At 39.7% G+C, this 17,580-nt stretch overlaps 1 long non-coding RNA gene across 1 annotated transcript in view; it reads right to left on the minus strand.

The window, feature by feature from the left end:
- Positions 1 to 273: 273 nt before the first annotated feature.
- The window catches only part of LOC122810407, a 126,409-nt gene continuing 109,102 nt past the window's right edge, over positions 274 to 17,580 (minus strand). Inside the window, exon 3 of the long non-coding RNA XR_006366098.1 lies at positions 274 to 3,577. This is a non-coding gene — a long non-coding RNA (uncharacterized LOC122810407). The remainder of the gene's footprint in view (positions 3,578 to 17,580) is intronic.

Raw genomic sequence — 17,580 nt, forward strand, 5'->3', positions numbered from 1 at the left:
GAGGGCACATCAGCAAAACAGTACACCTTGGAGGACTGAGTTCCTCTTACTAAGAAGATGGTGATCCCGGAGATAGAAAAAAAAATTGTAAGCAGTTGTACTTTGAATGATTTTTGCCCTTTTATGATCTCAGATTTCAGTATCTGGATGGTATTAGAAACCAATGCAGACTTACGGATAAGTTTCAAGTACAGCTGAACCAGAAATGGAACCAAACCACAACAAAGAGCAAAACCAAAACTCCATATCAAAGAAAGAAGTGACAGAAGGCTCTCCAGTTAATTTGTTTTATTCCAAGGATGATAAAAACACCATTTAAAACCAAGAACATTTGTAAAAATAAATCTCATTGAAAACTCATTGAGTGCTTTCACTCCTGATGATGGGACTTCATCAGAATAAATGCTTACACCATTTCTGTCCTTATATAAACTTATCTCCACCCATCTTGTTAACTTAAAGTGACAAGCACATGAAAATCCATTCAGATGCATGTAATTTGTATTAAACATTTTGTCTAAAAAAACTTTAAAAACTAAATATAAAACTAAAACTGTTGTTCTTTTAAAAATATTAATCTTTTTTAAAAACTACTAGGAGCCTTGGATGTTGCACATTAAATAACATAACATGTCTATGAACGTGATTCTTGAACATATTTGTTACAAAACGTGGTATAAACACTTCCTTTCAATAAATATTATTAAAATCCACAATTTTACAATACTGCCTTCCATCTTAAAACACTGCTGATAGAAACCATTTCATTTTAAACCATATTTACTGGTGGCGTTGGTCTTTAATTGCCATTTCAGTTCTTTTACCTCAATCCAGTCCTTCCATGATCCATGTTTTTCATCTATGAAAACATTATCTATTACAGAGAATTTAAACATATGTCTAGTGTTGTTTGTAATATGTTTGAAAATGGCGTTTCTTTCGCCCCCCCCCCCTTTTATAATGTCATATAAATGCTGATAAATTCTGGCTTTTAAAGCCCTTTCGGCTTTTCCTATATAAAAACCGGGGCAGCTTGTGCACAGGGAAACAGAAACTACTCTTCTATTTAAACAGTGTTACTTATGTGTGATAAGCACCTCACCATATCCCTCAGTAAATAATGTACTACCTTCCAAAATGTTGTGATATTGGTTGCAACATCCATAGGTTCTCATACCTGGGGAGATGCAAACTTCCTTGTACCTCTCAAGAAGGTTCTTAAAACATAAAACATATATTCTTCTTGTATATAACCTTGGTGCTTCTCCTGTCTGCATTAAGTCATTGTCAATAGAAAAAAATGCCCCAGTTCTTACAAATGACCTTTTTGATAGCCTGAAAGTCTATATTAAATGTTAAGATACAGGTTCAATTCGACCTGAGCCTTCCCTCATACTGCTCATCTCTGCGAAAGACAAATTCATTTTTACCCAAAAGGGAATGAGAAATTTTGCTTTGCCTTTCATAATTAAGGTCACAGGATAACCCCTTTTAACCAGCATCTCACACAGTTTTTCACATCTGTCATAAAAAAAACCTTGTCTTGGGAAACCATCCTCGCTAAATGCACCGTCTGTCCTTTTACCAAGGCTTTTTTTGAAAACGTGGGTGCCAACAACAGAAGTACAACAAAGGGTTAGAATATGTGGATCTTCTAAAAATTGTTGATTCAAATTTATTCAGTTCCCTGTTTTTAAAAATGAATACATCTAAGTAGTTCATCCTGGTTCATGGTGAATTTAAAAAATTCAGTGATACCATTAATGTATTCAAAAAATTCCTTTAATGTATCAACTGCTTGTCTAAAAATATGATGATGACATCCAAAAAAACGACCATATAGGGAACATGAAGCTTTGAAAGAAGAATTAAATATATAATTCTGTTCCCAGTAAGCTATCACTAAATTAGAGAAAATGGGGGCACAGGCTGCCTCCACAACCACACCTGTTTTTTGTCATAACAGTTGTCCTTCAAAAAATATAGTTATTGGTAAGAATAAATTCCATCATGTTCCTAAGAACTAATACGTCTTTATGTACAAATTGAGTGTTCGTACATAAAAACTGGTAAAACCACTCTACACCTAGTTCATGTGGAATCACAGAAAATAGATCCTTGATGTCTATGCTTGCAAAATGAATTGGTCCTTATAGAAAGAGTCTAATTCTACTTAAAAAAATCTCATAAGTCTGTGAACAGGTACTTAATGTTAGTTGTCAAATTTTTGAGTTTTGCATCTGTAAATTTGGCCAAATAACTTGTTTTGGAGGATTTGGCATCAACTATTGGATGAGGAGGTGCATCATACAAATCCTTATGTGTCTTAGGAATACCAAAAATAGGAGTTCTTGGTGTATATACATTCAACACATCAAATTCATGTTTTGTAACTTGATCCTGTGTCAACAACTCTTGTAACAAAGCATCTACATGTTATCTTCCTTTGACTGACTGACACCTTTTTGTTTGTGTTAGTGTATAAAATGGTAAACATTTTATGAATATAGTCATTAAAATTCATAACGACCATGCTGCCACCTTTGTCTGGTTTCAGTAACCTAATTTGTCTATCCTTGATACTATGATTTAATAAAACTTTTTCATCCTTCGTAAGATTTGGCCTCCTATACTTGTTACCTTGCACAATTTTTCTAATGTCACACTCATGTATTTTCTCAAACACACAGTGGGACGCAGGGGTGAATTAAAAAGGTACTTGGTCTAGATAAACTGTAGGTACTAAAATTAGTGTTAGAAAAATATAAACAAATTCAACTTCGTAGCAAATAATTTAAAGTTGATCAATGCATTTTCAATTTTGGCTTTTCTATCGGGAAGAAAAGTTAGGCCTTTCTCAAACAGGTTGACTCATTTGTTGTTAACTTCGACATCATTGTAGTTAAAATTTTTTAAATTGTCACTATCATTCTTAATAACAGAAACGTTGACTAACTCCTTTACTGTGGTTCTGTCCCCATCCTCCTGTTGTAATGTGTGTCATTCACATTCCAGGTTACCCTCCTCTGTTGCCACCTCTCTGAAAATTCCTGTTCATTATCCTCATGGACCTTCTGGGGGTCAGAGGTCTAAAGGGATGTCTTCACTACTTAAAGTTTGCATTTACGAATCAATAAGAATCCTGATAAAAAAGCTTGACCACAGCCAAATGGCAGAGCTATACATGGAAGCTGACTGCCTCGAGCATCAGGAAATTCTATAGAGGTATCGGTCTCTCTGTTATCAGTGCTTAAACATGTCTGCATTCCACTGGCCCAGGCTTGCATAATTGTACTGATGGTCAACTTCTCATTCTATGCTGCTCAAAACACTTCAGTCAATTTTCTAGGACAATAACCAGCTGGTGACACAAACACAACTTAGACAGCACATCATCAAAATTGTACATCTTGGAGGACTGAGTGCCTCTTACTAAGAAGATGGTGATCCCGGAGATAGAAAAAAAATTGTAAGCAGTTGTACTTTGAGTGATTTTTGCCCTTTTATGATCTCTGCTTTTCAGTATCTGGAAGGAGGTAGAAACCAATGCAGACTTACGGATGAGTTTTAAGTACAGCTGAAACAAAAAAGAACACATAAGTCCACTTCTAAGTGCAATATAAATGTACAAAAGATGCATACATTTTTTTGTCACATGCTAAACATATGTTAGACAGATATTCCATCACAGATTTTCAAAGTTACAACTCTAAGCCCTTAATGACCGTGCTTCCTGGCCTAGACTCTGGTTTCCTTTAAATATCAAGCCTCCTGCTGAACATTACTTGAAATGCATGCAATGAACACACTGAGTTTTTTATTTATTTTGTTCAGAAACTAAAGTATTTTAACAGCTTTTTGTTCCAGTTTGGGATACTGCATCATTCTGAGTTATGCTTACTTTTCTGTCTCAAAGACATTCCTCTAAAACTGGCTTAGTATTCAAGTCATGATAAGTGATGGAAGAGCTGGAGTTTTCTATGGTATATAAATTAACACAATTAAGTCATTCAGTGTGCCAATCAAAGCATTAAGTATATTTGTCAGGGTATACTATTAAAATTAAACTAATTAAACTAACAGACCCAGTTAACTGCTAGTAAGGAAATTTTAACAAATTTTGCCTCTAAGTATAATGCTAGTATTAGTGACCTAGCCATATTGAATTTTGAGACAACAGGTTGATGGTTCTATTTCATTTCATTATTATTTTATAAAAGAAATATTGACTTTAGTGAAATGCCAAGCATGCTCATTGCTTACTACTGAAGTTCCCATCAGGCCAAGGATGCAGGTAGTCCACAGGACTGTAGTTTCCAGAAGTCCTCAATAGGCAGTACTACAGACTGCTACAGCAACTGGGAAGAAGCCGCTGCTGTGAAGTACTGTAGTTTAGCTTACATTATAGTCAACTGGCTGAGTGATGTTTCCAAACTAGTGATGGAGCAGTTCCCTGTTCTTTGATGCATGAATATGAAGAGAAACTGAGCAGAGTCTGGTTTGAACAACATTCAGACGTTATCCTGCAGAGACTGAGCTGGCCCTCTAATACATTAACATGATTGATGTCAGGGTCACATAAAAGAGATAGTAAATTCTCAGCAGGGATATTGTGAACATATTGTACAAATGACTGTTATAAATGATTCACTGCCTCTGCTTGGTGCTTGATGCAATTCTGACAGATCTAAGTGGGCATGGATTCCAGTCGTCACATGGTAAACTTCTGCTTTCAGTTCTCAAATTATACTTCCTACATAATTGATAAATGAACAATAAAAACAACAAGGGTGAACTTAAACACATGCTTTAATACTTATTTATTTTGCAAATAGAATATTCCTGGCACCACAGATGAAATGCCTTCATGTGAGTATGAAAAGAACAAACAAATATCCGACGGTTTTAAATAATGAAGCTGAAACACACAACCAGTCACAACCATCAAATTAAACTCCTCCTCTTCTCCAAGATGGTAGGCTACTTGTCATGAAGATCAACCCCACACAATTTGTTAATGACATGACGGATATTTATACTGGAATGTAAGTATTCTAATACAGGGTTATATCCAAGGTTCTCTATGCTATCACATCAACCTACAGATTACATACACTTTCTTAACTGACACACTCGTAGTTTAATGAGGCCCACAAAATCATATAATCAAAAAAATCAGCTGTTACTCTGGTTTCCTTTAAATATCAAGCCTCCTGCTGAACATTACTTGAAATGCATGCAATGAACACACTGAGTTTTTTATTTATTTTGTTCAGAAACTAAAGTATTTTAACAGCTTTTTGTTCCAGTTTGGGATACTGCATCATTCTGAGTTATGCTTACTTTTCTGTCTCAAAGACATTCCTCTAAAACTGGCTTAGTATTCAAGTCATGATAAGTGATGGAAGAGCTGGAGTTTTCTATGGTATATAAATTAACACAATTAAGTCATTCAGTGTGCCAATCAAAGCATTAAGTATATTTGTCAGGGTATACTATTAAAATTAAACTAATTAAACTAACAGACCCAGTTAACTGCTAGTAAGGAAATTTTAACAAATTTTGCCTCTAAGTATAATGCTAGTATTAGTGACCTAGCCATATTGAATTTTGAGACAACAGGTTGATGGTTCTATTTCATTTCATTATTATTTTATAAAAGAAATATTGACTTTAGTGAAATGCCAAGCATGCTCATTGCTTACTACTGAAGTTCCCATCAGGCCAAGGATGCAGGTAGTCCACAGGACTGTAGTTTCCAGAAGTCCTCAACAGGCAGTACTACAGACTGCTACAGCAACTGGGAAGAAGCCGCTGCTGTGAAGTACTGTAGTTTAGCTTACATTATAGTCAACTGGCTGAGTGATGTTTCCAAACTAGTGATGGAGCAGTTCCCTGTTCTTTGATGCATGAATATGAAGAGAAACTGAGCAGAGTCTGGTTTGAACAACATTCAGACGTTATCCTGCAGAGACTGAGCTGGCCCCTCTAATACATTAACATGATTGATGTCAGGGTCACATAAAAGAGATAGTAAATTCTCAGCAGGGATATTGTGAACATATTGTACAAATGACTGTTATAAATGATTCACTGCCTCTGCTTGGTGCTTGATGCAATTCTGACAGATCTAAGTGGGCATGGATTCCAGTCGTCACATGGTAAACTTCTGCTTTCAGTTCTCAAATTATACTTCCTACATAATTGATAAATGAACAATAAAAACAACAAGGGTGAACTTAAACACATGCTTTAATACTTATTTATTTTGCAAATAGAATATTCCTGGCACCACAGATGAAATGCCTTCATGTGAGTATGAAAAGAACAAACAAATATCCGACGGTTTTAAATAATGAAGCTGAAACACACAACCAGTCACAACCATCAAATTAAACTCCTCCTCTTCTCCAAGATGGTAGGCTACTTGTCATGAAGATCAACCCCACACAATTTGTTAATGACATGACGGATATTTATACTGGAATGTAAGTATTCTAATACAGGGTTATATCCAAGGTTCTCTATGCTATCACATCAACCTACAGATTACATACACTTTCTTAACTGACACACTCGTAGTTTAATGAGGCCCACAAAATCATATAATCAAAAAAATCAGCTGTTACAGTATTAATCGTAGAACCTGAAGTCAGGAAAGATGATAATCGGCAATCGTTTGTAAGCAGGCACAGTTGAAATTCAGGAAAGGGAAAAGAAGAAAGATGCTGTTTTGAACTGTAACAAGTTATTTGCTTTCTACCTGCTGCCTGTTATTTTAACCCAGCTTTCTGTTTAGCTAGTTATTTGCATTATCTGCGTTAGAACAGTTTTCACAACATTTGTTAGAGTAAATGATGCATCTAGTTGTCACTGTCAACTATATTATATCACTGTTTAGTGTCACCTCAATGGCTACTTATTTATTTATTTTTATTTATTGTATTTTATTTTACATTTGTTAACCGGGAAAAAAATCCAACTGGACCAGGTCTATTTTCAGTGGATGTCCGGGCAGAAAAGCTCCACGTCTGACAAGAAGAAAACAAATCAAGAACAATACAATATGAAATAAGTATAAAGAAATACAAATGTTTAGAGGTAGACATATACAAGAATCTATCACAATAATTCATATAGGGTTACATGAACATAATAATATCTTACAATATCTGTAGACAAAATATTACAAAAGAATGGTAGTGACTACATTTGCTATTTTAAATGACTGTTTACATTTCCTAGTGAGTGTACACTGAAGGAGGTAGCAAGCCAGTGTGGCTTAATTGGAAGTGAGTATATGTAAGTGTGCAAGCACAGGTGTATATGATGTTAAGAGTGTTGTCGAGGAGGAGTGACGCACAGATGAATTTTAGGCTCCCTATCAGAAGGACAAGATCCATACTTACGAATTCTGTAACTTCAAAAAAATAAAGTTCATTTGCAACTGAAACACACAGAAACTAAGGTTGTTTAAAATATTAACATAACATAAGATGTGCTCACCACTGTTGCAGTATTCATAACCAGTGGAATCTCCTGCCAAGAATAGTCCTGCATCTAGCCAGTATACCAAAGCCTTCAACTGTTATCAGTGTTGTACATCAGACATATGTTCCCTATGTCAGGGTACAGACACTGTAAACTCAGAACTGAAGCGCCTCAGGAAAACTACAGCCACCCCCAGGAAAAAGGAGAGCTCATGTACATCTAGGAAAAGATGAGATGCCAAAGGAGAAAGGCAAAGACCCCTTGGCCAGTCAGATGTTCAAAAGAGAAAAAAGGAAGAAAAGGGGGCAGGAGGGAGGGACTGAATACAGCAACAGTGAAGAGAAGGACATATAGGACATCTACTGTTATGGTATGATTTTACACAACTGTACTATGTCCTTCCATATCACTGTTGCAGTAATCATAACTAATGACAGAGAGTACAAAAGCTTCTGTAAGGAATTGGAGGAGAAGGCATGGAGAAGGCCCCCACAAACCCATGAAGGACAACCTTGGCAAAACCCATTCTGGCTCTAGAAATAACATCCAACTTGCAATGTTTAGTGAAGGTGTGCTCAGAAGACAATGCATCAGTTTCAAGGATGGAACTGTTGTCCAAACCCTTGAATAAACCCTACAGGAGGTCACCACCCTGCAGGAATGGACCCACACAGAGGCAGAAAACAGTTTGTCATGAAAGGAATAGCAAAAAGAAATGGCCTTTGAAATCCAGGGGGAGATGGTTTGCTTAGAAACTGCCAAACCCAAACTTGTAGCATGAAAAGAAACAAAACCTTGTTCAGATTTGTGTAAGGCCATCATCTTGTCTTAAATAATACCTGAGCTGTTGATGAAGATCCAAGGTGTATAGAACCTTCTCACTAGCAGATTGCAGAAAAAGGAAAAAAAAAAAAGAAGGAAGCTGGGTACACTGATTAAGGGACATCTCATTGACCACCTTGGGTATAAAAGAAGGATTACCACATTGGGCATAAAAGAAGAATTAGTATGCAGATACACTCTACTCCTATGAAAGATCTAAAAGGGGAAACCACCATCAAGGCTTGGAGTTCAGAGACTATCTTGGTAGAGGTGAAGGCAACAAATAAAACAGTCTTCCAGGTGCAATGTTGCAAACAAGAAGCAGCAGCAGCAGGCTCAAAAGAATCCTGGGTCAATTTCTCAAGAACAAAATTAAAGTCCCAAGAAGAAGGGACAGGCTTTCTTGGAGGCCCGATGTGAAGGACACCTTTCTCAAAATGAGAGGCCATCGGTAGATTCAAAGACATACAGGCAGAAATTGTTGACAAGTGAGCTTTGACAGAAGAATATGCTAAGCCAGGATGGACCACTTCATAAAAGTAAAAGACAACACAAAGGGACTCCCACTGAAAAGGGATCCTGGTGAAGTTTAAAACACCAAAAAGAAAATCTCTTCCATTTGGATATATATAACTTTCTGGTATTTGGTTTCCTGGCCTCCTGCAGAACCCCTACCATGTCCTCAGAAAACAGGTGAGGTGTCAAAAGGGCATTAAAATTGCATCACCCAAAGTATCAACTGTAGAACTGACAGATGAGAGTGAAGGAAAGACCCTTTGTCTTGTGTGAGAAATCTATTTGGTGATGTAACTTGTGATGATTGCCCCGGCCAGATACAAGAAGTGCAGGAACCAGTGCTGTTTGGGCCAAAAAGGAGTAACCAATAAGACTCCTGCAGAGTGCTGTTTGATCTTGAGTAGGACCCTGAGAAGAAGAGAAAGAGGAGGAGGGGCATAAAGGAACATTCCGTTCCAGGAAAATGACACGGTGTCCACCTTCCCAGCCAGAGGACTTGTGGTTCTGGAACAGAAGTGAGGAAGCTGTGTATACACAGGAGAGGCAAATAAAAAATCTACTTGAGGAATGTCCCATTGATGAACAATGTCCAGAAACACCTCTTTGTGAAGCATCTATTTATTAGGCCGTGCCATGGACCTGCTCTGAGAGTCTGCCACCTGGTTTTGTTCTGAAGGAATGTAAACCAGCTGAAGAAAAACCTGCAGTTTGACAGCTAGATCCTAGGCCTAAAGGGTAGCATGCAAAGCAGATATGGCCTTGTGTTCCCCTGGTTTTTGATGTACCACATGACCGTGGTGTTGTCTGTATAGAATCAAAGGGCCTGGGAACCAAAGAGAGTGGAAGGCCTGGATAAGTACCCACACTTCTTTGATGTTATCCAGCTGCTAATAAGGGGGCCCAGAGACCTTGAACACTCATACTGCCAGAAGCAGCCCTCCACCCCTGATCTCAGGCATTTGAAAATAGCTCCTGAGATTGAGTAGGAGGCTGGAAAGGGTCACCTGGGTTGAGGGATATATGCTGAATCTACCAATGAAGCTCAAGTTTGTCACAAGGGAGTAGGGGGAGTAGAAATTCCAGAGGGAGGCAATGCTGAAGACACACCGTCAACAGGTACCACTGAAACTTCCTTATATGAAGCTTGGCAAAAGGGAACAAGGGGATGGTCAAGGTCATGAACAGCAGAGCCCTCAAAATTCCATGGCAAACTTGAGACAATGATGAAGCAGAGACTGGAAGTAGGTTGTTAGAGACAGAACCATGGACTATTGTAACAGTTTGCATCTTGCAATTCAGAGAAATGTGATCCTGAGAGGGGAACAAGGAGATTGATGGTGAATCCCAAATTGTGCAACAGGAGTCTGGCAGAATGCAGGTCCTGCAGGAAAGTGGAATGAGATGGAGCCTTAAGAACCAGGTTGCCCAGATAAGGAAATATTTGTATTACTTGAAGCCTGCAGAAAGCAATACCTGGAGCCAGGCACTTGGTGAAGATCTTTGGAGCAGTGCAAAGACCAAAAGGCAAAGCAGAGGACTGGAAATGAGAGAAAGAAAAAGAGAAACTCATAAACTTCCTGAAAAGTGGGTGAATGAGAATATGATGATTGTCATACTTCAGACCCTGAGAAACCAAAAAGGCCTGAGGTAGCAAGACCGCAAACAGTATCTGGAGGAAAGCATTCTGAACATGGGTACCTATTTATTTATTTATTTTTATTTTATTTAACATTTGTTAAATGGGGAAAGTCCAACTTGGAATGAAGCCAATTTTCAGCAGAGGCCCGGGAGAAATGCTCAGATGCATGTCTTTGCAATGTGAGTGGAAACCCACACGAACGTAGGAAGAACATGTAGACTTCACAGTGAAGGCACTCCAGCTGAGAACTGAACCTCTTGCTTTGAGGCGACAACACTACAGCTGCACCACTGCGCCGTTCTTACTACGAGAAAAGTATTCAGAAAGGAAAGGTCTAGAACAGGTCTCCAGGATCCCGCCTTTCTGGGGATTAGAAACATCCTAGAATAAAACCCTGTACCCCCTTAGGACTTCTGGAATGGACTGAATGGTGCTTTGATCCAGTAAATCCTGCTGTACCCCTGAAAAATGGGGAATTTTGTCTTGAGGGGATTGGGAATGCCCAAAAAGTGTGGAAGGAACTTTCAGACCATAAAGAAGCTTTGACGAATAATTGAGAGGACCCATGAGTCTGAAGGATTCTGCTGCCAAACAGGGGGTGGTAGAGAAAGTCTGAGTAATAAGGAACCTGGCTGAAAGGAAATGAGGGCAGAATGTCAGCGGAAGGCAGATTTGTCCTGAAAAGAAGGTTTTTGAGGCCTAGGTGTCTGAGTGAGTTTGTCAGAAAAAACACGTCTAGGAGGGTTTATGAGGTTGTCAACAAGCAAAAGCAGTTTTAACAGGATATTTCCTCTGAAATGTCATTTGTCTGTGTGGAGCTTTTCTTCCCGGGCCTCCGCTGAAAATGGACATGTTGTCCAGTTGGACTTTCCCAGTAATCAAATATGAAATAAATAAATTTAGGAATGAGAGAGAGAAAATTCTACTTAAGATCCTCCATGACCTTGCCTTGGTCTTGTAAGGTCCTGAATAAATCAACCACTGCAGCACCAAAGAAATGCTGATTATCCAAAGCAGCATCAAGAATCCTAGCCTTAAAATCATCAGGCAAAGCCTGACGACAAAGCCAAGAATACCATTTCATGACAGAGCCTGAAACAGCAGCTCTTAGGGATGCATCAGCAGTATTGTAGCTGCACTTAATGGAGTGACAAGCCACTTGAGAAGTGGATCCCACCAAAGAAAGAGCATAAGTGGACTTGGCCTCAGAATTAGGCAGGTCAGACAGAACCCCTTCCCCCAGCTGAAACAAAAGGGATAAAATATATCTTGTCATGCGAGTTTGAAAGTTTATGGCATGAAATGCCAGGGTGGCAGAAGTACAGACTTTCTTCCACAGCCTCTCTCTAGCTCGAATGTCTTTGTCAGAGGGAAGAAGCTTGAAAGATGGCAAATGGTGGGAAGCTTATAAGCAGAGACACAGACCACAGATGGGTTAGAAGATGGACGCTTATAAAGAAACTTGAAAGCCTCACGCACTTTCTAAAAATGGTCAGGCTAGGGGCAGGAGGTTAGGAATCTGGACCCATGGAAGTAGTCGAAAAGTCTAGGGGCAGGAGGTTAGGAATCCAGAGCCATGGAAGTAGTTCAAAAGGTGTCCAGCAGAGCAGTTAAGACATAGGGAACAAGAAAAGGCTTAGGGAAGTTTATCTGCAACAACTCATAATACCACTTCTAGATATCAGAAACCTGGGAGCAATCCCACTTAAAATGTTCCATTATGCGAACCACTGCATCTCCAAAGGAAAATTCTTCTACATGGGAGTCTGGACTTAAGGACTCTTCCTGTTCAGAGCTGTAATACAAAGGTGATGGCATTTGGGAGGAGAAGGCCAAGGAATCTTCATTTTAGTCTGATTTTTCATCAGAAAAATCAGGGTTCCTAGATCTTTAAGTGGCAGAAGACCAAGGAAGAGCAGGAGGAAAATCCTGCCTCTCCCTTAGAGGATCCTTGGGGGGATGGGAGAAATATGCTTAGGCTTCTGTCTCTTCATAAGGAGGATGTCAGCTTTAGCCAAACTCAGTAGCTCATAACTATTCATTGACTCAATCAAAGTACCAAGAACTTATCGCCTAACTAAGATCTGGGGGAATCTCTAAGTCCTTCAGATATGATCAGCCATGGTTCCTCCTCCATGTCCATTGCAGATGTTTGCAAAACCTGAGGGGATGTGCAAAAAGTTGGTTCCATAATGGCGTCTCTCAGGATCTTGGCAGAGGGAACAGATGTCAGCATCAGGCATTATTCAGGGTTATTATCCACCTCATGAGAGACATCTGGTGGAGGCTGGACAGCAGAAGTATCAGTCCTCAACTTCTTGCCTATTTTCTTAAGTGGTGGCTATACCCCTGGGTGGGTGGATTTGGCCATGGTACCCTGGGTCAACAACTTGAGATGATGATTCTCAAGATAAATGGAAAGTGAAGACAGACTGCTGCAAAGTGTCTTCAGCACAAACACTGACAAATGAAATACTGAGTGTGGTCGTGAGACGTGTCTAGACAAAACAAACATTTGCTGTGATGATCCTTACAGAGAAGATGCATGCCACATTGATATTTGCCTTTCTTAGATGACATGAACTCTCAAAATACAATGGAAAAGAAAAGGACCCACCAATGGGGTACTTATCTGAGAGTGGCTCAGTATAACCAAACACAGCGAAGAGTGTTCAGACCGACATTCAACTTTGGTGCTCAGACTGGTCTCACAGAAGTTCTGGGTTTGGAGCGCCTGTACGTCACCTTTATATGCTATACTAACTCGGGGAGAACACATCTGATGTACAATGCTGGTAAGAATTAAAGGCTCTGGTATACTGGCTGGATGCAGGGCTGTCTTTGGCAAGAGATCACACTGGTTATAAATATTGCAACAGTGATATGGAAGGATATCAGAAAAACTTATAGTAATTATATTAAAAAAATTCTGCTGAGGCTTCGCTCCCTAAGTCTGAGATACTTGCCATTTACATATACTAACTATGACAATAATGCACCTTGGAAATGGAAAAATGCTCCATGGTACAGTAAACATGAACTTGGTATATATATATATATATATATATTCCTCAAATTTTCACTTATAGTCTTGTTATTTTGTGGGTCAAAACTACAATCCTCAGAATTTGAAAACAAACTCGAATTCTACAGTAACACTGCAGTGTCTAGTGACTGTGGGGGGGGGGGGGACTCATCTAACACAAAGATGCACTGTGAAGCTGTTATGTTTGTTTGGTGATTGAAGATTCAGCCACCATGCATATAAAGAATCTTGGTAATGGAGATAGGAGAGGTTGGGCTACAATAAAACTAGTGTCAAAGCTATACTTAGAAAGATACGGGAACAGGTGACTGAGGTGGCTGCCAAAAGGGAGGGAAGGTTGCATGTTGGGGCACGCACACACACACACACACACACACACACACACACACACACACACACACACACACACACACACACACACACACAAAATCAAGTACTCACAGGAGACAGTTTACTCAGCAGTAAACACAGCATGTGAAGTGGCAGAGATGCCCTCTCAAAGGGTTCAAGATAGAAGGGTTGCCCATGTCAACAACCTGCAAACTACGGAAGGAAAGGATTTTGGAAAACAATGTGGCTCTGTCAAAGGAAAAAAGAAGGGCTTTGGACTTGAGGAAGAATGGCAGACAGATCAACTCAGTACCAGGGAGAGGCCCATTCTTACTTCAGAGGAGAGAGTGGTGCAATGAATTTAGCAGAAGAACAAAGGCAACTCCATGCAGTTGGTAAAATTACCAGTATTACTACACAGCACAAGCAGTTTGGCAAAGAGGATGAGGAAGCTGCAAGAAGTGATGCAGGAGAAGACAAAAGCCAGATGAGAGGGAGTGGACATGGACATCATGGGGAATAGACATTTTAGGAATAAAAAATGAAGAGGGATGGAGGGGAACAGTACAACATGTAAAATAAGGTAAAATTCAAAGGGGATGAGGAGGACAACCACATCCTGAAGGAGACAATGAAATAGGTTCATAGGTTCATAGATTAGTACTAGGCTAACTGCCCTTGCGAGCCATTTTAAGCCTAGCCAATTATCCCCTGTGAGACTCCAACCCTGCACCTTGTGTTTGTAAGGCAAACACCTTAACCATTAGGCCACCCTCCCAACCCTCCAGGGTCAGAACCCAGGACTAGTGTCCTGGTGGTTAAGGTAGAGAAAATGCTGCTGGGCAGATGCAGTGAATCAGCTCCCAGACACTTCAGGAAGGCAGATGAAAGCAGAAAAAGAGGACAAGGAGACAGAGAGAATAAAGAAACAGGGACAGATGAAAGAGGGTTATACTTGTGCTGAGCTGAATCTTGTAGATGCAGGTTTGGAGATGTCAAGCTCCAGGGTAGAGAAGAAATGGGAGGTGAACAAGAACTTAAACCTTACTTCCTGATGTAGACTTAACCAATGTTGACGTGGCTCACGGACATCCAAGTGAAGGGAGGTGCCTTTAGCTAACAGTGATCAAGCCTCTGGGAGCTGTATTGTGGGAAAGTGTTGGTGGTGGTCTGGGATTTTAGTGGGACTGATTATTATGAACTAGAAAAAAAGGAGTCAAAGAATACCAAAGGCAAGGTAAGGGAGTGAAGAACCTATTGGAATTGGTCAATGAAAGAGTTTCTAATGATACAGACAAAGTTTTAAGGAAGAGTCAAAAAGAGAAAAAAAAATGCAAAAGAAAGCCAAAGCAGCTCCATGGGAATCTAGCAATTAAGACAGAAGACAGGACATGAAAAGGAAGGAGGTGTAGGAAGTCACAACACAAGAAAGGTATGCAGAACAGCAACAAAGGTTGTTAAGTTAACAAAAGTGGAATAAAAATGCAGGTGGCAGGACAGCAAAGGCTTTTTCAGGCGTACTGCAAAGAGCAAGAATGGAGAGACAGGCATAGCCAGGCAAAAAATGAATGGAAGGCAATTTACTGAAAACAGCTAATAAAAAGGTATCGGAGAAAAGCTACAGGTAAGGAAAGGGATAAGAAGGTGCCATGCTGCGATGGAGGGAGGGCAGATTGGGAAGAGTAGTTAATCGACACCAAAATAGGGTTGAGATGGCAATAGAAATTAATTCTCTAAAGGAAGACAAGAAACTGAGACCAAGTGAATTGCTTCTCAGACTACAAAGAAATCTATCAAATGTACAAGACCTTCAACAGATCATTGAAAACTGATATTGTTCAGTATGCAGATGACACAACCCTAATCTGCTCAGCACCCAACATCCAGCTACTACAAAGTAAAGCCCAAGAATCCTTCACGGAGATAGAGAACTGGCTAAACAACCACCAACTGATACTAAACCCCACAAAAATCACAGCTAATGCTATTCCACCCAACTAAACACTGTGACCCCACCTTCACTATCCTCTCAGCCAATAGCAATCTCAACACCCCAGTAGCTGGGGCTAAACTACTAGGTGTCACTATTGATCAACAGCTTAAATACAATAAACACACATCCCAAACCATCTCTAAAGTCCATAACAAACACATATCCCAAACCATCTCTAAAGTCCATAACAAACACATATCCCAAACCATATCTAAAGTCCATAACAAACACATATCCCAAACCAACTCTAAAGTCCATAACAAACATAAATCCCAAACCATCTCTAAAGTACATAAAAAACTAGGATGCCTGCATTGTAGCAAACAGTTCCTCAAACCCAAGACTAGGTCTACCATAGCCAGAACTCATCTGTTATTAACCTTGCTCTATGCCTGCTCAGTTCTAACCAAAATCAATAAAACCGACCTGAACAAACTCTCCACTTGCTACAATAAAATAGCTAGGTTCGCTGCCAATGCTAAGTCACTCTCCCACCACTGTCAATCCCTACTTAAGCTACACTAATTAGAATACTACCCTACCACCAACTCATCTTCACTCATCAAATTCTATACCAACCAAGAGATAACCCCTGCCCTAGCTGGCATAGTAAACCTCCACAACTCTAACAGGGAATACGATCAAGTAGTAAATCCCTGACTGAAGTGGATCCATGCAAGAACAACTCTGGAGAAGCCCTATTCTCCCACGAGGTTGCAAAAGCATGGAACACCCTCCCACCTAATCTCAAGATACAAAATCATGCAACCACATTTAAGGACATCCTTAAAACCCACCTCCATGCTAACCCTCTTTGCAATTGCAAAGACCCCCCCCCCCCAAATCCCCAGTGGACTACAGGCCATCAAAACCCTGAAGCCTCCAATGCTTACAATATACTACCACATATGTGCATTGTACATTTTGTAAATATTGTAAATATGTACCTACTTCTAGGTACCTCATGTTCATATATTGTACTATTACTGTGAGACTTAGGATCTCCTGAATGTATCATGGGTTTGCTCTTGCATTTAACTGTAAATATTGAAAGTATGTACCTACTACTGGGTACCTTATGTTCAATATTGTACTATCACTTTAAGATGTGTGATCTCTTGACTGTATTATGAGTTTGTTTGCCTCAAATGTTAGCATTTATACCACTTGTTATTAACCTGTGTATTTCACCTTGTAACTTCTCGGAGCTTTTCTTCCCTAGACTCCGCTGAAAACGGATACCTGGTGTCCAGTCGGATTTTATCCTGGTAAAACAAATGTTAAATAAATAAAAATAAATAAAATCATTGGCCATAACAGAAGTGCATGAGGATTGGAAAACACAAAAAGGTTACCCTTGTACAAGTGGGAGTAGGAAAATGTAGGGGGGGGGGCTACAGGTCTGTTAACCCAACTGTACAGGCAAAGAATGTCATGGACAGAATCCTCTGCACAAGCCTGGATTCCTTTCTACAGGACAAACATCTTCAGGATGATTAACAGAGATTCATGGCCAAAGGTACTAACAGGAGACAAACATCTTCAGGATGATTAACAGAGACTCATGGCCGAAAGTAATAACAAGAGAACCTGATGGAGGAATAAAGGTTGACATGGTTTACCCATACTTCAACAGTCTCTCTGACTTAGCCCCTCACTGGGGGTCAGGACAGACAGTTGGACCATGGAAAGCTGCGACAAGATGGAAGATGTCAGGAGTGAGGGAAATACTGGTCTTATCAC

This window comes from Protopterus annectens, chromosome 8.part1 (genome assembly GCF_019279795.1).
Source record: "Protopterus annectens isolate FY-2018-M chromosome 8.part1, PAN1.0, whole genome shotgun sequence".
Lineage (NCBI taxonomy): Eukaryota > Metazoa > Chordata > Ceratodontiformes > Protopteridae > Protopterus > Protopterus annectens.